The sequence below is a fragment of the Pongo pygmaeus genome, chromosome 4 (genome assembly GCF_028885625.2).
Source record: "Pongo pygmaeus isolate AG05252 chromosome 4, NHGRI_mPonPyg2-v2.0_pri, whole genome shotgun sequence".
NCBI lineage: Eukaryota > Metazoa > Chordata > Mammalia > Primates > Hominidae > Pongo > Pongo pygmaeus.
The window spans coordinates 60,717,720-60,742,624 of record NC_072377.2 but is presented as its reverse complement, the minus strand read 5'-3'; the positions used below and the strand labels follow the sequence as shown (position 1 = coordinate 60,742,624).

The following is a 24,905-nucleotide window of genomic DNA, read 5'->3' as shown; positions in this document are numbered from 1 at the left end:
TCACTGCAGCCTCTGCCTCCCGGGTTCAAGCGATTCTCCTGCTTCAGCCTCCCAAGTAGCTGGGACTACAGGCACGTACCACCATGCCCTACTAATTTTTGTATTTTTAGTAGAGATGGGGTTTTACCATGTTTTCCAGGCTGGTCTCAAACACCTGACCTCAGGTGATCTGCCTGCCTCGGGTTCCCAGAGCGCTGGGATTATAGGCATGAGCCACAGCACCCGGCCTGTAGCTTCAGTTTTTTGTATTTAGTGGGGATGAAAAAAATCTTATTTAACTAGAGTATATACTATGGTATTTGCTTGGGGTTTAGCAGTGAACAAGACATCTCTGGTCCCCATCTTCATGGACCTTAGTCTGGCAGGGAAGATTTACATTAAACAAAGGATGAGAATGGAAGAGAACTTGCCTGGTGATAATGAGGTCAAAGAAGAGAAAGATCAAGGTTAAATGGCAAGCTTTGAGGTGGTGAGGAGGACTGATATGGGCGTAAAGTCTTAATGAAGGAGGGAAAAGTGACTAAAGAGGTAGACAGTTGAGAAATAGTTGGTAAAATGTGATATTGTTGATTTGAGCTCAGGTGAACAAGCATTTTTATAAGGGGGTAGAGGAAGAATGGTCCAGAAATGGCTTTGAGGAGTGATGAAAACACCAACATCAATACTGGACTCTTAAGGTGTGTGGGCTGTGTAGATCTCATTCCCTGCAGGGGCAAGCAGTATCCTAGGGAAAGGCTCTTTAATTGGATGACTAGGAGGTACAGAGAGCCTTCAGGGAACAGTTTGGAGACACAGGGAAAGATAGAAGACTTTAACAGTAGAGCCAGAATTCCAGAGTGTTCAGTGGAGGAGTAGGAACAGAGGGGATGAACAAATGGCTTGGGTGGAGGAGAGGAAGCCCATTGAAAATGAGACGGAAATTTAAAACAAATTATAAAGAATAACAAATAGCTGGGTAAAAACATACCATGTGAAACAAAATCTGATACAAGCTTATCCAACCTGCGGCCCACATGTGGCCCAGGATGGCTTTGAATGCGGCCCAACACAAATTCGTAAACTTTCTTAAAACATTATGATTTTTGTTTGTTTGTTTATTATCAGATATTGTTAGTGTATTTTATGTGTGGCCGAAGACAGTTCTTCTTCCAGTGTGGTGCGGGGAAGCCAAAAGATTGGACACCCCGATTTAATAGAATAAAATGATCATGATTTCTTCTTCCATCTATAGCTTAACCATATAGCCTTTAAAAAATACCATACATATTTATGAATGCAATGATAAAACCAGCTATAGGAGTACAGCTGGTGTGGTGGCTCATGCCTGCAATCTCAGCACTTTGGGAGGCAGAGGTGGGCAGATCACTTGAGGTCAGGAGTTCAAGACCAGCCTGGCCAACATGGTGAAACCCTGTCTCTATGAAAAATTCAAAAAGTAGCCGGGCATGGTGGCCACACACCTGTAATCCCAGCTACTTGGGAGGCTGAGGCAGGAGAATCTCTTGAACCCCGGAGGCAGAGGTTGCAGTGAGCAGAGATTGCGCCACTGCACTCCAGCCTGTGTAACAGGATAAGACTCCGTCTCAAAAAAAAAAAAACCACCCCCACCCCACATAAAAAAACACTTATAGGATTTAAATCACAAAGGAAAAAAATAGAATAGACACTAGTCGAACTACTCTTTTAAATAGCTTTTTTGAGGTATAATTCACATGACATAAATTTTTGCCCATTTTAAGTGTACAATTGAATAAATTGTATTTGTAAAGTTATTTACCGTTACAGTCAAGTTTTCAGATATTTGAAAAGCTTGTCCCTGAGTGTTTACAGTCAATTCACACTCCCATCTGCAACCCCAGGGTCAAGTTTCTGTCCCTATAGTTTTGTGTTTTCTAGAATATTATATAAAAGGAATCCTACAGTGAGTACTTTGTTGTGTCTGCCTTCTTTCACTTAACATGTTAGTTTTGCAATTCATCCATGTTGTTCCTTTTTCTCCCCCTGAGGTATATTCAATTGTATGGCTATAACACAGTTTACTTATCCATTCATGCAAATATTGATGGACATTTGAGTTGTCTCCAATTTTTGGCTGTTAAAAATAAAGCCGTTCTGGCTAGGTATGGTGGCTCACACCTGTAATGCCAGAACTTTGGGAGGCCAAGGCTGGGTGGATCACTTGAGGTCAGGATTTCGAGACCAGCTTGGCCAACATAGTGAAACCCCATCTCTACTAAAAATAACAGAAATTAGCCAGGTGTGGTGGTGCACACCTGTAATCCCAGCTACTTGGGAGGCTGAGAAGCTGAGGCACAAGAATCACTTGAACCCGTGAGGTGGAGGTTGCAGTTAGCCCAGATCACGCCAGCCTGGGTGACAGAACAATACTGTTTCTCAAAAAAAAAAAAAAAAAAAAAGATGTTCTGAACATTTGTGTACCAGTACAGTAATATATACTTTTATTTTTCTTGAACAAATATCTAGGAGTAGAAGTGCTGGACTATATATAGCATGTGTGTAGTTACCATTCTAAGAAGCTGCCAGTCTTTTACACAGTGGTTGTAGCATTTTGCATTCTCTCCAGCAAGGCATGAAAATCCCAGTTAACTTCACATCCTTGCCATTATTTATTAATGGCCAGTCTTTGTTATTTTAGCCATTCTAGGGGTTTTTGTTATGGTATCTCAGTGTGGTTTTAATTTGTATTTCCTTAATGACCAGTGTTGCTGAACATCTTTTCGTGTGTTTCTTGTCCATTCAGCTATTGTCATTTTTGAAATGTTAACTCTGTTACCCATTAAAAAAAATTTAATTGCTTGTCTGAGTTGTAAGAGTTCTTTATATATTCTGAATAAAAGTCCCTTGTTAGATATATGTTTTGAAAATATTTTCTCTCAATCTGTGGCTTGCTATGTATTTTCTTATTTTCTTATTTATTTATTTATTTATTTATTTATTTATTTACGGGACAGGGTCTTGCTTTGTTGTCCAGGCTATTTTTGAACTCCTGTGCTCAAGCGATCCTCTTGCCTCGGCCTTCCAAAGTCAAAGTGCTGGGATTATAAGCATGAGCCACCATGCCCAATCAACTTTTTTTTTCTTTTTTTTTTGAGACAGAGTCTAACTCTGTCGCCGAAGCTAGAGTGCTGTAGCACAATCTCGGCTCACTGCAACCTCATGCCTCAGCGTCTTGAGTAGCTGGGATTACAGGCGTGTGCCACCATGCCCAGCTAATTTTTGTATTTTTAGTAGAGACGTGTTTCACCATGTTGGCCAGGCTGGTCTTGAATTCCTGACTTCAAGCGATCTACTCGCCTCAACCTCCCAAAGTGGCTAGGATTACACGCGTGAGCCACCGCTCCTGGCCCAACTTTTTATTTTCTTTTTCTTTTTTATCTTACTTTAAGTTCTAGGATACATGTGCAGAACATGCAGGTTTGTTACATAGGTATATATGTGCCATGGTGGTTTGCTGTACCTATCAACCCGTCATCTAGTTTTTAAGCCCCACATGCATTAGGTGTTTGTCCTAATGCTCACCCCACGCCTTACCCCACACCCCCGTCAGGCCCCGGTGTGTGATGTTTCCCTCCCTCTGTCCATGTGTTCTCATTGTTCAACTCCCACTTATGAATGAGAACGTGCACGTTTGGTTTTCTGTTCCTGTGTTAGTTTGCTGAAAATGATGGTTTCCAGCTTCATGCATGTCCCTGCAAAAGACATGAACTCATTCTTTTTTATGGCTGCTTTCTTTTTCTTTCTTTCTTTTTTTTTGAGATGGAGTCTCGCTGTATCCCCCAGGCTGGAGTGCAGTGGCACGATCTTGGCTCACTGCAAGCTTCGCCTCCCGGGTTCACGCCATTCTCCTGCCTGAGCCTCCTGAGTAGCTGGGTCTACAGGCACCCACCACCATACCCAGCTAATTTTTTGTATTTTTAGTAGAGACGGGGTTTCACTGTGTTAGCCAGGATGGTCTGGCTCTCCTTACCTCGTGATCTGCCCACCTCGGCCTCCCAAAGTGCTGGGATTACAGGTGTGAGCCACTGCGCCCGGCCGGCTGCTTTATTTTCTTAATGGTGGTTTTTGAAGCTTAACAGTTTTAAATTTGATAGAATCTAATTTATCATTTTTTTCTTTTATGATTTGTGCTTTCTGTGTCCTAAGAAATCTTTACTTGCCTCAATGTTCCAAACTTTTTCTTATTTTTTAAAATAAGTTTTATGATTTAAGTTATTTGTTTAGTATTATGATCCATTTGAATTTTTTTTGTGTGTATAATGTGACAAAAAGGGTCAATATCTACTTTTTCTCCATTGAATATCTGGTTGTTCCAACATTATTTATTGACAAAAAAAAAAAACATTTTCACATTGAATTATGTTGGCACTTTTGTTGAAAATGAATTGACCATATAAATGTGGGTCTGTTTCTGGACACTTAATCTAGTTCATTGCTGTATATGCCTCTCATGCGAATACCATACCGCAGCTTTGTAATAGTTTTAAAATGAGGTGTAATGGGAAGCTTTTAACTTTGTCCTTCTTTTTAAAGCTTGCTTTGTCTATTGTAAGTTCTTTATGTTTTCTTTGAAAGGGCAGAAATTTTATTGAGATTGCTTCAGATATATAGATCAATTTTTGAAGAATTGCCATGTTAATATTGGGCCTTCCAATCCATGAATATGTTGTATCTCTCCATTAACTTAGGTTTTCTTTAGTTTCTCATGCCAGTGTTTTCTAGTTTTCAGGGTCTGGGTCTTGCATACGTTTTGTTAAGTATATTACTAACTTAATGCCATTGTGAGTTTTTTTAAAATCAATTTCCAGTTGTTTTGAGTGTGTAGAAGTACAATTTGTTTTTATATTAATCATGTATCTTGCAATCTTGCTAATTTAATTTATTAGTTGGAGTAATTTTATAGATTCCTGAAGATTTTTTGCTTTCCCATTCATGTTGTGTGTGAATAAAGAGAGCTGTACTTCTTTTCTCTTTTATATTGCCTTAGATTTCTTTTCCTTCTCTTACTACACTGGCTAAGACCTGCAATACCAGGTTGAATGAAGTGGTGAGAGCAGATTGCTTGTCTTCTTCCTGACCTTAGGAAAGAAGCACTCAGCCTTTCACAAATATGTTAACTGTGTGTGTGGTTTTTTTGTAGATGCTTTTTGTTAGATTTTTATCATGAATGGGTATTGGATTTTGTGACATGCTTTTTCTGTGTTTGTTAAGATGGCTATATTGTTTTTCTTCTTTATTCTCTAATATAGTATATTATGTTAGTTTCTTGAATATCAAAGCAACTTTTTATCCCTGGGGTATATACTTGGTCATGGAGTATTATACTTTTTATATTAATTGGATTTGGTTTGCTAATATTTTGTTAAGGATTTTTACATCTATGTTTATGAGTTATTGGTCTGTAGTTTTCTTGTAAAGTTTTTGTCTAGCTTTAGTGTCAAAAGTTTGGTATTAAATGTTGAATTCATCAGTGAAGTCATTTGGGCCTAGAAGTTTCTTTGTGGGAAGGTTTTAAGTTTAATTTTATTTTTTAAACTGAGACAGGGTCTCACTTTGTTACCTAGGCTGGAGTACAGTGGCGTGATCTCGGCTCACTGAAACCTTGACCTCCCGGCTCAAGTGATCTTCCCACCTTAGCTTCCCAGGTAGCTGAGACTACAAGTGTGCGCCACCACGCCTAGCTAATTTTTGTTGTTGTTGTAGTATTTTTTGTAGAGACAGGGTTTCACCATGTTGCGCAGGCTGGTCTTGAACTCCTGGTCGCAACTGATCTGCCCACCTTGGCGCCCAAAGTGCTGGGACTGCAGGCATGAGCCACCACTCCCGGCCTATTTTTTAATGTTTTAAAAAATATTTATATTCATTCATTCATTTATTTAATTAATTAGAGATGGAGTCTTGTTCTGTTGTCCAGGCTGGAGTGCAGTGGCCCAGTCATGGCTTATGGTAGCCTTGAACTCCTGAGCTCAAGTGATCCTCCTGCCTGAGGCTCCTACTTAGCTGGGACTACAGGTGCATGCCTTCAGGCTCAAATAATCTTTGTGGGAAGGTTTTAAATATGATTTAAAGTTTTTAAATAGATAGAGAACTATTCAGATTATCTGTGTTTTCTTCTATGAGCTTTGGTTGTTTGTCTTTCAAGGGATTTGTCCATTTCATGTAAGTTGTCAAGTTTATTGGCATCAAGTTGTACATCATGTCATTATACTATCTTTGTATTGTTTGTAGGAACTGCAGAGATAGCCTCTCTTACATTCTTACTATTGATAATTTGTGTCTTATGTCTTTTTTTCTTGACTGATCTGGCTAGAAACTTATCAATTTTATTAACCTTTTGATTAGTTTCAAGGGTTTCTTTTGATTTCATTGATTTTTATCTATTTTTTGTGTTCAGTTTCATTTATTTTTGCTTTTATTTTTATTTACTTTCTCCTGCCTGCTTTTAGTTTTGTTTACTTTTCTTTTTTCTAGTTTCATAAAGTAGATGCTTAGATCATTAGCTGTGTCACAAATTTTGATATATTGGATCTTTATTTAACTGAAAATATAGTTGATCCTTAAACAATGCAGGGACTGGGGCGCTGACCCCCTGTGCAGTCAAAAATTCACATATAACTTTTGACTCCCCCATAACTTAACTACAAATAGCCTACTGTCGACTGGAAGCCTTAATAACGTAAACAGTCCATTAATGCATATTTTGTATGTCATATTTATTATATACTATCTTCTTACAATGAAGTATGGTAGAGAAAAGAAAATGAGAAAACCATAATGTAGACAAAATATGTATCTGCTATTCAGTAAGTGGAAATGGATCATCCTAAAGGTCTTTATCCTCATTTTCTTTACTGAGTAGGCTGAGGAGGAGGAAGAGGAGAGGTTGGTCTTGTCTCAGGGGTGACGGAGGTAGAAGGGAAGCAGGAAAGGCAGGCATGCTCAATGTAGCTGTTATTGAAGAAAATCTGCATGTAAATGGACCTACACAGTTCAAACCTGAGTTGTTCAAGGGCTAACAATACTTTCTAATTTCCCTTGCGTCTTCCTCTTTGATCTGTGGGTTATGTAGGGGATTTTGCATTTATCTTTCTGTCATCGATTTCTAATTTAATTTCATTGTGTTTAGAGAACATACTTTATATGATTAGAATTCTTTCAAATTAGTTGATTCCCATCCCCCCGGCCCCCCACATTTTTCACATACAGTCTATTCTGGAGAATGTTCCATGTGCACTTGAAGAGCATGTGTTTTCTGCTGTTTTCTGGGTGAAATGTTCTGTAGCAATCAGTTTGGTCAAGTTGATTGATAGTGTTACTCAAATCTTATTTATCTTTACTGATTTTTTTTAACCAACATGTTTTATGAGTTATTTTTTGGGGAGCTTGAAATCTCTAACTATAATTGTTGAATTGTCTTTTTGTCCTTTCATTTGCGTAAACTTTGTTTTTTTATCTTGTGGCCGTGCTGTTCAATATGTGACACTTACAAGTGTCTTTTTTTTTTTTTTCTGCTGTATTGCTCCTTTTTGGTATCAATGTATTTCTTTGTGTTTAGAAATATTCTTTGTTTTAAAGTCTATTTTGCCTGATATTAATATATAGTCACTCTAGTTCTCTTATGCTTATTGCTTGGGTTATATATTTTCCTATAAGTAAAACTTATAGCTTATTTGAATCTTTGAATTTAAAGTGTATCTTTTAGAGACAATATATAGCCACATCTTGCTTATTCTTTTTAATCTAGACTGAAAAATCTTTGCCCTTTGATCACAAATTTAATGTAATTACCAATATGGCTGGATTTTTCTGCCATTTTGCTATGTGTCCTCTGTTGCCCAGACTGGAGTGCAGTGGCATAATCTTGGCCCACTGCAGCCTCTGCCTCCTGGGTTGAAGCAATTCTCCCACTTCAGCCTCCTGAGTAGCTGGGATTACAGGCATGCACCACCACGCCCAATTAATTTTTGCATTTTTAGTAGAGATGGGGTTTCACCATGTTGGCCAGTCTGGTCCTGAACTCCTGACTTCAGGTGATCCACCCACCTTGGCCTCCCTAAATGCTGGGACTACAGGCGTGAGCCACCACGCCCAGCCTTGCTATGTATTTTCTGTGTTTCGTCTCTTTGTTACTGTTCTTCCTATACTGCTTTCCTTTGTATTAAACAATTTTTTTTTTTTAGTGTAGCAATTTAAGTATCCTACTGACATGTTATCTGTTTTTTGGTGGTTTCTCTAGGGGTTACAATATACATCTTCATTTATTTTTTTTTTTTTTAAGGTTAATACATGACTAAGCTACAGGAAAAAAAGCGTATATGTATTAGTTTATTATTTACTTATAACCAAATGAAGAAAGGTGTTTATTTTCAGTGATCATAGATTAACCTGGGAGTTAACTATCTCCTTATTTTCTGGCATAAATATCCAAGCTTTTGCATGCTGACCATTTGTTACTCATTTTCATCCTTTTGGCATTCTTGTAACATAGGCATGGACGATAATATTGTCCCACTTTTATGAATAAAGAACTTGAAGCACAGTAAGGATTAACATCTTGTTTTTGATTCTAGAAACTTAATAAAATGGAGGTGGGACTTCAGTCTCAGGGTGTTGGTTCTCTGTTTTGTACTTTTCCACCAAATGCCATGCCTGTCTCTAATATCTGTCTTGGATCAACCAACATATTAATAAATTAGGCAGGAAAACTCTAATCTTTTCTCTCACCCAGCAAATTTAAGAAAGTCATTGTGGTGATTATAGCGTACCTAAAGTCTAGAAAATGTCATTGTAAATGATTTTTTTTTTTTTTTTTGAGACGGAGTCTCGCTCTGTCGCCCAGGCTGGAGTGCAGTGGCACGATCTTGGCTCACTGCAACCTCTGCCTCCTGGGTTCAAGCGATTCTCCTGCCTCAGCCTCCCGAGTAGCTGGGACTACAGGCGCCTGCCACCACGTCCAGCTAATTTGTGTATTTTTAGTAGAGATGGGGTTTCACCATATTGGCCAGGCTGGTCTCAAACTGCTGACCTTGTGATCTGCCCGCCTCGGCCTCCCAGAGTGCTGGGATTACAGGCATGAGCCCTCTTGCAAATTATTCATACATATATTATTTCTCTGGTTCAGGTAGATAAATCTTATTTTGTTTTAGCTCAGAATTTTCTTGTGATATTTCTTTTTGATGATATTTTTGTTTCTTGCACAAGCCATTTTGACAAAATGTGAAATATATTGATTTAAAATGGTATAAAAATAATTATTTTGTGATATATACATGTCATACTCGTTCACTGTCTCTTCCTGGTGTATATAAATTGGCTGCCATATACTGTTACTTTGATTGCACTTTTGACCTAAGTATACGTAGGCTTTTTACCTATTTAAAATTTCTACAGCCATCCACATGCAAGTGTCCACTTACAGTCCTGTGTAAGGGTTGGGAAAGCACCCTCTTTAAAAGCAGAATTAATTTTGGATAACTGAAATTGCAGAGCTGTATACATTAAAAGTAATTATTATTTATAGTTTTTTTTTTTTTTTTTTGGTCTGAGACGGAGTCTCACTCTGTCGCCCAGCCTGGAGTGCAGTGGTGTGATCTCTGCTCACTGCAACCTCTGCCTCCCAAGCTCAAGCAGTTCTCCTGCCTCAGCCTGCAGAGTAGCTAGGATTACAGGCCTGCACCACCACGCCCGGGTAATTTTTGTATTTGTAGTAGAGACGGGGTTTCACCATATTGGCCAGGCTAGTCTCAAACTCCTGACCTCATGATCTGCCCCCCTTAGCCTCCCAAAGTGCTGGGATTATAGGCGTGAGCCACTGCACCAGGCCTGTTTATAGCTTTTAAGATAAGCTCCCTTAGTAAGCTTTGGGGTTCTGAAGCAAGGAGCAAGGAAAATCAAATGTAGAAAAAGTTTTAGAAGGACTTTTTATCTTCCTAGAAAAATGTAATTTCCATCAGTCTTTCCAGAATGAGTCAGTTGTTGCCAGTTTCCGAGCTGTATAATATTGGTACATAACTGTGGGTATGCATTGCTGTTCTATTGTGGAGTATAGTTTGGCTGGATACGTACTTTCCTATTATTTTTCTCTTGAATTTTAAAGTCAGAAAGCTAAAAATGCAAAATATCCAGTCTAAATATTGTCTATAATTTTTTAGGATTATAGTGTAATCTGCTCTTTTAACTTATTTATCTCTACAGCCTGCCACCATATAAGTTTTTAATTATAAAATTATGATGCTTGACATTGGGGAGAAAGGAACATAAGCACCCATAATGAGTCATTTTTGTTGACTGTATAAATGAGTCAGAGTTACATGTAAGGATGAGAATATCCTCCTACAATTTTGGTTTTTGGTCTTGATTTTTTCCCATTGACTCTCTTTTGTCCCCGCCATCCTCTCTCTTGCACGTAGCACACTTTTGTGCTCTGTCTGCTATTACTGATATTATAAACCTTTTACTGGACTTCAGCTGTAGTGACCATTAGGTCCTAAACATAGAACTAAGAGCATAAGTGGACTTTAATAGAATACTTACTAATTTTAATATCTAGAGTTCATAATTTAAAATATGAGAATTTACTATAAATTAAAAGGGGCTATATACTTGCAATATTAGAACATCCAGTTATCTAGGACTGCCATTACTAATGCCAATGAGAATACCATTCCTCTAAGATTTTCTGGGGAAAAAAAAAGCTAATGAGCCCAGGTAGTTCACATCTGTAGCTCCCTTCCCAGGCCAAGATTCTCTTTAGATCCATGGCCCTTAAATTTTAATGGTTCATTAGAGTTATCTGGAGGGTTTATTAAAACACAGATTGCTGGGCCACAACCTCAAGTGCCTGATTGAGAAGATTTAGCATGGGGCCTGAGAATTTGTATTTCTTCTAATAAGTTTCAGATGCTGCTCTTGATCTTGGCACCACAGCTTGAGAACTACTACTTTAGATTACCTGGATTATGAAAACATGACCTTGGATGACATCTACTTCAGGATACAAGGGTTTATATTTACCCTATTAGGATGAATGTAAGGTCATACACAGCTAGCTAGTCTATTTGTTATTTTTTAAAAATTAAGACAGGGTCTTGCTCTGTAGCCTGGGCTGGAGTGCAGTGGTACGATCACAGCTCACTACAGCCTTGACCTCCTGGGCGCAACCAATCTCCCATTTCAGCCTCCCAAGCAGCTGGGACTATAGGTGCTTGTTGGCACCTATAGGTGCTGTTGGTGTAGCCACCATTTTTGTATTTTTTTGTAGAGACAGGGTTTCACCATGTTTCCCAGGCTGGTCTTAAACACCTGGGCTCAAGCGTTCTGTCTGCCTTGGTGTCCTAAAGTGCTGGGATTACAGGTATGAGCCACCGTGCTGTGCCCGGCCTAGCTGGTCTATTTGTGATAGTACAGTGTGGAAACTATTGGCTGCTTGAAGAGATTTGCTTTTTTTTTCTTTTTTTCTGGCTTTTATTTAAATTGTGTATGTTTAGCACAGGCCCAGTGTTTCTGATCCATTCTGAGTAACTGATCTCTGGCTGTATGAATCAGATTTAAATACAAAATTATTTTTGTTTGGATTATGGAAGCCTTGTATTGTTCAGATGCTTACTTGCAGTATATATGATTGAATGTGAGAAATAAATTTCCTTTTTTAAATGCAACCCACATGCAGATAAATAAAGCTGAAGTTTGAGGAAATGCCTTCTATCATAGGAAAACTCATTATAACTAGACTGACTGGCTGGGTGTGGTACTTACATACCTAGTACAACCGGCTTTACATTTTGAGAAAATGAGTGAAGAAGAATATGGTCTAATTGTAGACATTACTGGGTAAGCTTTTATGACGCTAAAAGATTCATTTGTTAAGGCTTATATTTCTCATGCATATGTATGTCAGTAACTAGACAGCTTTTTAAATCATATACCTGTATAGGAATAGCAACATATGAAATGAAGAAGGGGATGATTTAAAAAGATCCTTCACTTTGTGAGAGGATATTATTGTATTTAACAGGAATGTGACTTAAAGGTCAGTACCTCTTTCCAGCTTCCCTGTTCTTAATGTCAGTACCTGACAATTTAGGCTTGTAGGCAAAAAGCAGTGCTACTTAGTCTCCAGGGAATATGTGAGTAAGAAAACCAATAATAGCCCCTGAGGAGTACAGAAATTTGCTGTACCAAAATGGCACCAGCTTCGCCTGGACCAGCTAATTTACTGACTAGTAACCTACTGACCTGTCTGGATCTTGATTTCCTGTGATGTCATTCTCTGTTGAGCAGACAGACAGAAAAAGCTTTTGTTGATACAGAATTTCTAATGCCACTCTTTTGGGAGAATGAGGTTTGCAGAGACATTAGATAATATTATCTAATAACAGTACTGTTCATTTGTATAATAAACTTGGGAGATATAGGAGGGAGATATAGGATTGGCTAACTTTTATGTTTATATTATGTTAATCAATTATTTTTTCTTACATAATATATTGCAACTCAGAAGCAATGTTTTGCTTCTGGGGTAATGTTTATAAACTTTTGCATGTGAAGATGGGCAATTTGGAAGACTGTTGGTTTCTGGAAGAACAGAAATACTCCTGTAAAAATTGAGAAAATCTTCACATAGGCAGTGGGAAATAGAATTCAGACAGCCCCTAAGCCCTTTCTTCTTATGGTTTGTGGTTTGTTATTGTGCTGCTTATGTTTGTTTTGAGCATGTTTTTAAGACTTGAATTTTTTTTTTTTTGAGACAGAGTCTTGCTCTGTTGGCCAGAGTGGAGTGCAGTGGCATGATCTCAGCTCACTGCAACTTCCACCTCCTGGGTTCAAGCGATTCTCCTGCCTCAGCCTCCTGAGAAGCTGGGATTATAGGTGCGCGCCACTGCACCCGGCTAATTTTTGTATTTTTAGTAGAAATGGGGTTTCACCATGTTGGACAGGTTGTTCTGGAACTCCTGAACTCAGGTGATCCTCCAGTCTCGGCCTCCCAAATTGCTAGGATTACAGGTGGGAGCCACGGTATCCGGCCTAAGACTTGAATTTTAAAAAATTTATAACACGATACATCTGTACTTAATCATTATGAATATTATTTACTCAGTTAATCTGACTGCCTTTGATCATAATGGAAAAAGGAATTTGAGGCATTTTGCACACATTATTCTAATACTTGCCAGATGTGTTGGGGAAGATGCATTAAGTTCTGCTTGTTTAAGCTAATGTTCTTTGACACTGCCCAAGATTTCTGATAAAAGAATGACAAGAGAGGGAAGTTAAACTGGACTTCCTAATGCTCCTCAGTTTTGATGAGGAAGTCCAAATTTCTAACCACTGAAAGGGGAAAATACATCAGGCAGTAAGGTGTCTAAATTAGATAACTTAGTGGCTTGATGTAATTTATTAGTATATAGCATTTAATTACATGATAAAGTATATTCCTTAGTTTTATTAATGTATTTTTATAACTGTCAAAACATAAGTTGTTAAAGTATACTTGTGAAGCCATTTAAACTGATACTCTTGATGCATGTGGGTGGGGGAGAAGGTGAATTTGTTTATGACATTTAAATTAGAAAAGTGTAAGGATTATCTTGGATAATTAAATAAAACTTTATTACTCAATAGTTTAGATTCTACTTTAGCAAAAAAGGAAAAAAACCACATTGAATACCTACTCTATGTTTGATAATGCTGCAGGGTGTTAAGAGTACGACATGAATTAAGATATGATCTCAATCAGGGAGGATAGGAGTTTGCCAGTAATTTTTCTTTTGTTTTGGTGTACCTTCTGATTTTTAAAAATAATTAACATATCTTATGCAACTAAAAATATACTTTCAAACCTATTTAAAACATCTTATTCTACCCAGCCTGCCCCGCTTTTGATGTAATTGGGGAAGAAGGTTCAGTAGCAGATGATTTTAACATAACAGGTTGGGCTATGATTGATATGTTAATTGAGTGCTCTTCAGAGAAAGGGTGATCCATAAATTCAATCTAGATTTTTAGGAAAGGTTTCTTGGAGGAAACAGGGGCTGAATTGACTCTTAAGTAATAATTACCAAAGAGAGGTGTGGAGCTCATTTCAGGCAGAGGTGTGGAATAAACAGCATGAAACAGATATGTTGGGAACTGTAAGTAGTGTGTTATGCTGTTTTGCATTGCTATAAAGGAATATCTGAGACTGGGTAATTAATCAATGAGGTTTATTTTGGCTTATGGTTCTATAGGCTGTGTAAGCATGGCACCAACATCTGCTTGGCTTGTGGTGAGGGCCTCAGGAAGTTTACAGTCATGGTGGAGAAAGCAGGCATACCACATGGCACATGAGCGACAGGGAAAGAGAAGGTCCCAGACTCTTTTAAACAACCAGATCTCATGTGAACTGAGTGAGAACTCACTCATCACCAAGGGGATGGCACTAAACCATTCATGAGGGATCCATTCCAGTGATCCAATACCTCCCGCTAGGCCCCACCTCCAACATTGGGGATCACATTTCAACATGAGATTTAGAGGGGATGCCCATCCAAACTATATCAAGTAGTTTGTTAGCAAGTGATGGTTCTGGAGCTGTTGGGGCTTAGGAAGAGTGTGTTTACTCTTTGCTCAACAGTTTGTTCTAGTGAAGGACTTGAAGCAGGAGAGTAACAAGCTCATGTTTTTTTTTCCTATACTTGTAAAAATTATTCAGCTTTCCACTCTTTAAATATACTAAAATGGGCACCTAAATGTTGTATGATAAGAATTGGTTTCTTTTCTCTAACAGCAGAAGGGCTTGGGATACTGAAGGAAATGTGACTTTTCTGCCTTTGTCTATTGGGTAGTGGCTCATGCCTATAATCCCAGCACTTTGGGAGGCCAAGGTGGGCAGATCACGAGGTCAGGAGTTTGAGACCAGCCTGACCAACATGGTGAAACTCCGTCTCTACTAAAAATACAGAAAATTAGCCAGGCATGGTGGTGCGCACTTGTAATCCCAGCTACTCAGGAGGCTGAGGCAGGAGAACCGCCTGAACCCGGAAGGCAGAGGTTGCAGTGAGCCAAGATCATGCCACTGCACTCCAGCCTGGGCGACAGAGTGAGACTCTGTCTCAAAAAAAAAAAAAAGGAAAAGATTTCTTTAAGTGAATTATTGTGGCACTGTGTTAGTCCTCCTGGTAACATGAGCTGTAGTGACATCGTCTGGTTTTAATCTGAAAGGAATAGGAGGTGACCTGTCTGGCAGCCTCCTACTGGGCTCTAATAGTTTTACATCTGTGTGGGCTTTTGCCTTCTCTTGCCATTGGTGGTGTTTGCTTCAACTGAAATCTAAATTTCTGTATTGGCATAATACTAAAAACACTTTTATTGATGTCTTGAGCCTTATCTTTCTTTTTTACTATCATGCCTGGCTAATTAAAACAAATTTTTTTTGTAGAGACAGGGTCTCACTATGTAGCCCAGGCTGATCTCAAACTCCTGGGCTCAAGTGGGCCTCCCACCTTGGCCTCCCTAAGCACTGGGATTACAGGTGTGAGCTACTGCACCAGCTAAGGCTTATCTTTCTTGACCCTAGTCACCAAGAGTGATGATTTCATTATCTGCAGGAGAGTCATAAGTGGAGCCTACTGCCAGGTTGTAGTAGATGTTCTTGGCCTTGGTGTTGTCTTTTGGAGTAAGGGCTTAGAGTAGAAGTCTCAGGGTCTCGTTTCTAGTTAGCAATCCTGCCTCTTAAAACAATAACAGTGCGCACTTTAGAAAGTGATTTAAAACTGTCTCTTCCTTCTGTATTATTCTGAAAGAATTTACCTTTTAGCAAGGGAGTCTTCTTGTTCAGTGTTTTTACAAAGGGGGTGGGTGGTGGGCAAAGTATAGTTGCCTGCAAAGGAGTGACACACAGTGTGTCCTTCATTTCATCCACCACTTGTCCCTTGTTTCCTTTTTGACTGTTGTTTTACTGTTAGGTAAAGTGGCTTTGGCGATTTGGAGTATTTTTGTATGAGGTCATGAATTTTCCTTAATAACCAAGGAAACTTATGATCTTTCCTTCCCCTGGTTAGTAGTTGTATGTGTTTTACCCTTTTTGTCAGCAGCCTTCGTCACAGCCTAATCTCTCCTCATCTGTTACAGTAGTCACCAAGTTTCCCTGCTGAGAGTTTGGAAGCACTTCTTTCCCAGTCATATTATTTTCAAGATATACTGAGTTCTGCTTTCCTTGATCTTAAGATTCTCAGCAACCTCCTATTTTCTAGATTCGTTTTTTTGCAAGATTCTTCCAGAAACAGAAGACACACATGATAACAAGTTCTAAATACCCTACACACCTACCTACTGTGTCCTACATTTCCCCACTCTTTTTTCATTGTCCATGTTCCTGCTAGTTTCTCTCCTTTAAGGTTTATGACCTAATATCTGTAGATGTCAGTCACTCGGCATGTGATTCACAGATGTTAGTGGCTATGGAGTGATATTTGAGGAATTAATGACTAAAATAGAATAGTCACTTCTGTCTTATTTCAGATGGGTATGTGTCTATGTAATGTGGCTTGGTTAAAATTGACCTATATAATAGAGTAGCTTTAAATGAAATGTATTAAAATAATTGTAAAAATAATTCAAGGAGTATATGACAGGATTTTTGCTGCAAATGAAACAATTTCTCACTTTCTGGGTGGTTCAAGGAAATAAGATGAGTCTGTATAATTTTTTGTTATATTTTAGTTAATTTTGGTGGGGACTGTTTTATATTCCTTTACCATTTATTACCTTCATTTCTGTACCCTTTGGGAGAGGTCCCCTGTGTTTCTTATAGTTCTAGACATTTCTAGAAATATGATTTCTTTAAAAAGCCTCCCCTTCTTAAACATTCAGTATTTAAGTATATTTATTAGCTGCATTAGTTATAAAAATGGCAGTTAATTTACTGAATTTCAAGGTATCAAACATTTGAAGAAACATTTGAAGAAAATGCCTCATGTTGTAATTTGACTTCCTTTTAAATTATATGTATACTGTATATTTTTATTGGAAACACAGCATGCGATATTTATAAATAATATATATGTTAAAACATTTTAACTGCAAGATGTGAGAACAGGGCCTGAGTCACTGCTGGGTTCTGGGCATGAGTTTGTAGGTAGGGAGCTGCATTTATACTTGGAGTAGTGGCCCTTTTAGCCAAGAAACTCTTGGGGAAACTATTAGGAAGAGAAATGTAGACCATGTGTGTGTATTTGGTGGGGAAGAGATTTGTAAGAAATCTGTAGCAGGCATGTCAGATATTTTGACAACCATTACTTTAAAATATTTTCACATATATATTATACCTGTTACATCAAGTTGTGTTTCCAGTATTATCACCGTGTTATGTGAAAGTTTACCGTGTTATGTGAAAGTTTAGTTTAACCCCCATTTGATACCTTTCCCTGGAGCTGCTGTTAATAGTTTGTATTTCCTTTCAGTCATTTTGCTATGTATTTTTATATTGAATGTGAAATTGTATAGTTTGTGTGGATTAAATAAGTAACATTTAAAATATGTCTTGGAGACACAGCTTGTATCAGTTCACATAGAGCTATTCATTTTAGTTAATATGTTGTACAATCAGTCCTCCATTCAACTAACTGTGGATTCAACTAACTGTGGATTGAAAATACTTGTGAAAAAAATTGCATCTACTGAACGTATACAGACTTTTTTCTTGCCATTATTTCCTAAGCAATATAGTAGGACAACTATTTACATAGCATTTACATTGTATTAGGTATTGGAGGTAATCTAGAGATGATTTAAAGTATACGGGATAATGTGTGTAGGTTATATGCAAATACTGTGTCATTTTATATCAGGGACTTGAGCATCCACGGATTTTGGTATCCTTGGAAGGTCCAGGAACCAGTTTCCCACAGATACCATGGGACGACAGTATTCAGAATAGTGCTAGTAGAATCAGCCGGATGCGGAGGCTCATGCCTGTAATCCCAACACTCTGGGAGGCTGAGGTGGGTGGATCACCTGAGGTCAGGAGTTTGAGACCAGCCTGACCAGCATGGTGAAACTCCATCTCTACAAAAAATACAAAAATTAGCTGGGTGTGGTGGCGCACGCCTGTAATCCTAGCTACTTGGGAGGCTGAGGCAGGAGAATCGCTTGAACCCAGGAGGCAGAGGTTGTGGTGAGCCAAGATTGCACCACGGCACTCCAGCCTAGGCGACAGAGCAAGACTCCGTCAAAAAAAAAAAAAAAAAGGGTGCTAGAATCTTCCTTGGGTCCTTGAGTTTCCGGCAGTGTTGCAGTAAACGTTTGCATTTCTCTAGGAGACATACCTCAAAGTGGAATTACTGGGTCACATAATACATGTTTCCCATGTTGATAGATATTTCCAAACCATCCTCCAGAAAGTGTGCAATATGAGAGTGCTCATTTTCTCATTCATCACCTACTTGATTCCTCAAGTATCTTAGATGTGAGATTCTTGTAGATAATAATCTGATATCTCATTGCCAAATCATTTAGCACAGTTATCGATTGTCAAAATCTTTCTGAAATAAACTATGACTAATATACTTAGGAAAAGTTTATGTTCATTAAGAGGTCATTGCTCATATATCCATTTGTAGCATTTGTATAGGACATTTTAACTTTTTTATAGGATCAGTCCATGTTTAAAGATTATCACAGAGGGGAACTTATGCTATACTTCAGGTTAATCTGCTGTTATATAAACTTTATAATCAGGAAATAACATTTGAGAAAATGCCTCATGTTACGGTTTGATTTCCTTTCTTTTTGCCTTTAGAGTGTACAAAAAAGACAAATTGGTATTCACTTAAAATTATTATTTACTGCACTCTAGCCTGAGTGACAGAGTGAGACCGTCTCTAAAGAAGACAAAGACTATTTTTACATTGGCAACATCTATTTCTTCATGGATTAAGTCTAATTTCTTCTTCGTATATTTACTTTACACATTTTGCCACATGTAAACTGTACTTTGTGATGGAACTCCCCTGCCTGGAGATGGCAGGATTAAAGTTCCTCTTTGGTCTGTCTACTATTGACAAGAGTGAAATCATGGCACATAAAGAGTTGGGAAGACTCAGATTTGAGCTGCAGAGAGATGTGACTTTTCGAGCAAGTTACTGAACCTGTCTGAGAATCATTATCTCTGTGTGAGCACGAGAGTTTTTGTGAAAAGTAGAAACACTGTGTATTAAGTACCTGAACATACTCAGTAACTTGTAACAATTATAAGTCGTTCAACAACCTTTCTGCCTTATAAGGCTTTGGGAATCAATTTCAGGATGATTTTTAGGGGAAAAAGGAAGTTCTAATTTGCAGCAGAACCAGCTTTGGCTACCCGGGGGAAATGGTGGTGTAGTGATAATTTGGCTACCCGGGGGAAATGGTGGTGTAGTGATAATTTGGCTACCCGGGGGAAATGGTGGTGTAGTGATAATTTGGCTACCCGGGGGAAATGGTGGTGTAGTGATAATTTGGCTACCCGGGGGAAATGGTGGTGTAGTGATAATTTGGCTACCCGGGGGAAATGGTGGTGTAGTGATAATTTGGCTACCCGGGGGGAAATGGTGGTGTAGTGATAATTTGGCTACCCGGGGGAAATGGTGGTGTAGTGATAATTTGGCTACCCGGGGGAAATGGTGGTGTAGTGATAATTTGGCTACCCGGGGGAAATGGTGGTGTAGTGATAATTTGGCTACCCGGGGGAAATGGTGGTGTAGTGATAATTTGGCTACCCGGGGGAAATGGTGGTGTAGTGATAATTTGGCTACCCGGGGGAAATGGTGGTGTAGTGATAATTTGGCTACCCGGGGGAAATGGTGGTGTAGTGATAATTTGGCTACCCGGGGGGAAATGGTGGTGTAGTGATAATTTGGCTACCCGGGGGGAAATGGTGGTGTAGTGATAATTTGGCTACCCGGGGGAAATGGTGGTGTAGTGATAATTTGGCTACCCCGGGGAAATGGTGGTGTAGTGATAATTTGGCTACCCGGGGGAAATGGTGGTGTAGTGATAATTTGGCTACCCGGGGGAAATGGTGGTGTAGTGATAATTTGGCTACCCGGGGGAAATGGTGGTGTAGTGATAATTTGGCTACCCGGGGGAAATGGTGGTGTAGTGATAATTTGGCTACCCGGGGGAAATGGTGGTGTAGTGAGAATTTGGCTACCCGGGGGGAAATGGTGGTGTAGTGATAATTTGGCTACCCGGGGGAAATGGTGGTGTAGTGATAATTTGGCTACCCGGGGGAAATGGTGGTGTAGTGATAATTTGAAACATCTTTGAGCATTGGTCACTGCAGAATGAAAAACAAACCGCTGTTGCTGAACTATTGTGTCTCTTAGTAAAGTGACTGATTTTAGATAGCATTTCATTAGTTCTAAGTGTTCTTTTAAAAAAGCCTGCTTCTATTTCTGGTAACATGGAGGATTAGAAGTGCCTACTGATAATAGTTCAGCTAAACGTGCTACATGATACGTTACACACACACTTGTGTATACTATATCTTAAATTATATATACACATCTTGAAACATATGTAAGTGTTTTTAGTAAATAGTTTAGCTGGTGGGAGAGTAAAGGGATTTTTCTGAGGCCTGCGTCAGTCAGTGCTGTAGATCCAGTGTGGTCCTTGAAAGTATCTGCCGGTTCCCGGTGGCATAGACACTGAGTTTTGATAGGCAGTGAACATGGGGCACAGATATAAAGGCTGAGGCCGGGGAGGAGGACATAAAAGACATGTGGATAGTGTGAGAACTCCCGAAGAGTGGCAGCATCCTCCCCGTGGGAGCTATTAAAAAGAATTCTTAAACACAGGACCACACTCACACTGGTCTGGAGCTAGAATTCATACTATTTGGTTTAGGAAGGAAAAGGAGAAAAAGCTTGAAGTTTAAAGTGTATTGGTAGTGAACCCAGCATAAGTGAACACATACCTTCTCTGGAGGAACTCTCCTTAAACCAAGGCTCAAAGATTCCCCTCAGATAGAGTCCTAAGGACATGACCTCATTCTAATATAAATGGACCTATGTGGAAACAAGCTACCCTAAGAGACAGTCAGCAAATACAACAAATTACCTAAACTCTCAAAGAGATTACAGATATTAGAATTACCAGGTGTAGACTAAAATAAGAGGAGATAGAAAATGTGATGTGGGATGAAGAGAATCAAAGTTGGCCAAGTAGGTTTGGAACCAAAGGGATCTGTAAATGATACATATATGGTAATTTAAAATTTACAGTGTAACATATTGATTAAGCAGATTAGATACAGTGAAAGGGATGACAAAATGAAAGATACACCTAAAGAGACCTAGATGAAAAATAGAGAAGAAAGGGTAAGAGATCTGGAGGAATAGAATGCAAAAGTCTTACGTGTTGAATCAGCATCCCATAGAAAGGTACTAGGATGGAGGATGCCCAGTATGCAAAGGTGGCTGAGGACTTCTACAAATTGGTGAGTCCTCAGATAGAAGAAGCCAACGAATACTAAACTAGAGCAATAAAAAGAAATCCTAGTACTAGACACAAGGCAGTAAAATTAGAATATTGATTGATGGGGGCAGGAGGAGAGGAAGCAGTTACAGAGAAAAGACAGATTACCCAGAAAGAACTGGCTGACAGATGGCTTATATTTTAACAGCAAAAGCAGAAGCCAGAAGATAGCGCAATGACAGCCTCAAAGTGATGAGAAAAAAAGTCATCAATTTAGAATTCTGTACTCAGGAAAACCATCATTCAAGAATGAATGTAGGCCGGGCACGGTGGCTCATGTCTGTAATCCCAGCACTTTGGGAGGCCGAGGCAGGCAGGTCACTTGAGGTCAGGAGTTTGAGGCCAGCCTGGGTAACACGGTGAAACGCTATCTCTACTAAAAATACAAAAATTAGCCAGGCGTGGTGGCACACGCCTCTAATCTCTGCTACTTGGGAGGCTGAGGCAGGAGAATTGCTTGAACCCAGGAGGTGGAGGTTGCAGTGAGCTCAGATCGGGCCACTGAACTCCAGCCTGGGTGACAGAGTAAGACTCTGTCTCAAAAAAAAAAAAAAAAAAAAAGAGTGAGTGCAAAATAAAGATATTTCAAATGAAAACAGCTAAAGGTGTATCTGTTTTGTGCTTTTTAACTTTGGAGAGTAGGGAGGAGGAAAGGAAGAAAGTCGGGTGGTGGGAAGAGATCAGAGATGATCAGCTGGGTTCTTTGTGATTTAACCTCCTTCTGAGCCCCAAAATACTAAATTAAGAAATGCTTTATATGAGTTGATTGCTTTTGATGCTGATGAAGGCTGGATTTGATTGTGTCTTTGCGATTTATGAGGCTGAACATGGATGTGGATGTTGGAGCACAGAGATAGAAGAATGCTCAGTCGAGGAGGGAACCCACATGCATGGGGGCAGGCAGGTGCAGGCAGATGGCTATGAATGCTCTCAATGCCATGATATTGGGGATCAGGCCAAGTTTAATCAGCTCTGAGAAAGGGGTGCCCTGGCTGACAAATGTGAGGAAAAAAACATAAAGTTGCCATTTGAAATAGAATCCCAGGCTAGGCGCGGTGGCTCACGCCTGTAATCCCAGCACTTTGGGAGGCCGAGGCGGGCAGATCACCTGAGGTCAGGAGTTCAAGACCATCCTGGCCAACAGGGCGAAACCCCATCTCTACTAAAAATACAAAAATTAGCTGGGCATGGTGGTGCGCACCTGTAGTCCCAGCTACTCAGGAGGGTGAGACAGGGGAATCGCTTGAACCCAGGAGGCAGAGGTGGCAGTGAGCCAAATCACGCCACTGCACTCCAGCCTGGGTGACAGAGTGAGACTCCATCACACACACACACACACACACACACACAAACACACAAAATAGAATCCCATTCATAGTGATTTATGTAGTCAAAATCAGTTTACTTAATAATTGAAGCTGGCTTATTGTTCAGTAGACCACCCCTCAGAGTCAGTGAAAACAGCAGCATTTCAAAATACATTTTTCTCTCCATAAATTTTCTTCCTGAGAAGATTTTTGTAAGATTTGGTTGGAAAGCTGGCTCACATTGTTACTGTACTGTACTTGCCTTCATCAGAGAGGCTATAACGAAGTGAGATGATAGTCTAGGATTGGTTAAAATCTAGAATTGGTTAAAATCTAAGGGCAGGGTTCTTAGGCCAGGGCCATAGTCTTAAACATTTCAGTGAAGTCACTATGATGAAAACAAACTGCATTTGGGGCCGGGCGCGGTGGCTCACGCTTGTAATCCTAGCACTTTGGGAGGCTGAGGGCGACGGATCACATGAGGTCAGGAGTTCCAGACCAGCATGGCCAACGTGGTGAAACCTCGTCTCTACTAAAAATACAAAAATTAGCTGGCGCAGTGGTGCAAGCGTGTAATCCCTGCTATTAGGGAGGCTGAGGCAGGAGAATCGCTTGAACCCGTGAGGCGGAGGTTGCAGTGAGCCAAGATTGCACCACTGCACTCCAGTCTGGGCAATACAGTGAGACTCCGTCTCAAAAAAAAAAAAAAAAAAAGCATTTGGGCTATTCCTTGGGATTTATTAAACCACCCATACAGATTTAGTCTATTTGTGAATTCTGGTCATAATAAGATATCCGTAAGAGCTGTATCTCCTAAAGACTCCGATAAAGAGCTAGATTGATATGGAATATGAATACTTTGAATTTCCATATTTTTTGTGCTTTATTCTGTTTGCTTAATAGAAATAAAAGACCATATTATGATCTGTTTGGTAAATTACTATGGATAAAGACGTAGACACTGACATTGAATAGAATTACCCCTTTGTTTTTAATCCCTGTCTGTCAAAGTCATAGCCAGACTTCTTCACAAATTCTATACTGAATAAAATATCTGTTTTTGTATTCAGTGTAAAAAATGGAAACCAACGAATGAAATCACTCTATGGCTGATTCAGAGCTGTTTAAAACTATTACATTAGTTTGCAGTTTATGATTTTATAGCACAGTGTAAAGGATTTAGTGAGACCTCACTTGCTTGGCTTTGAGAATATTTCTGTGATTATGGATATGTTGGCTTGGTGAGCTTTGACAATCCTTGAAATTGGCTTTTATTAATTTGTAGGCTCTTCAATTTTGAGAGCCTACATTGAAACTATAAAATATGCAGAGCTGTGCTCTAATTATCTGATTTAAAATTACTATTCGTATTGATCCATTCTGTGTGGTCAAATAGCAAGGTTAAAAAGTGATTTATTTTTCTTCCTTTACATAGACTTAAACACAGAATAATTATTGGGTTTAATTACATAATTCCTGGTTGGCACAGGAATTTACAGAATTCTCTTTCTTAGGCATGTATCTGATTACAAAAAGACAATCAAAATTCTTGGTAGAATCATATATATATGTGTATATATATATACGTATATATGTGTGTGTATATATATGTCTATGTGTGTGTGTATGTGTGTGTGTGTATATATATATATATTTTTTTTTTAAGTAATCCTTTCTTTCCCACCCACTGGCAGCTGCCAAACATACACACGTGACTTTCCAGTATGTGTGTGAGGAGGTTTTTCTCCTGTCTGAATTCAGGGAACCAACGTCTCCCTTAAATTCGTTTTGAACAAGGCAGAGTGTAATAAGTAAATTACTTAAGAGCTGGTCCCTCTTGTTTTTGTTCTTATTCTTACCTAGGGAAAAGTGGTTGGGAGATGCATTCTAGTTATTTGCATGAGCATCTTTTCATGGCATACTTTCACTGTGCCTGATGTGCTTGCCTCTTCTGCATCAGTGGCTCATTCTATATAAGCAAATCTTAGATCTTTAACGTTAGCTCTATTTTTCTTTTCTCAGAAGTGCCACAGAATTAAGTTTTGTAAGCATTCTGTCATTTTTAGATGGGGAAGATGATACTTAGAT

General features: G+C 39.1%; 1 protein-coding gene across 2 annotated transcripts in view; it reads left to right on the top strand.

The window, feature by feature from the left end:
• Positions 1-24,905, top strand: part of PLPP1 (phospholipid phosphatase 1) — a 114,626-nt gene that overhangs the window by 71,818 nt on the left and 17,903 nt on the right. The gene's annotated exons all lie outside the window — the stretch shown is intronic.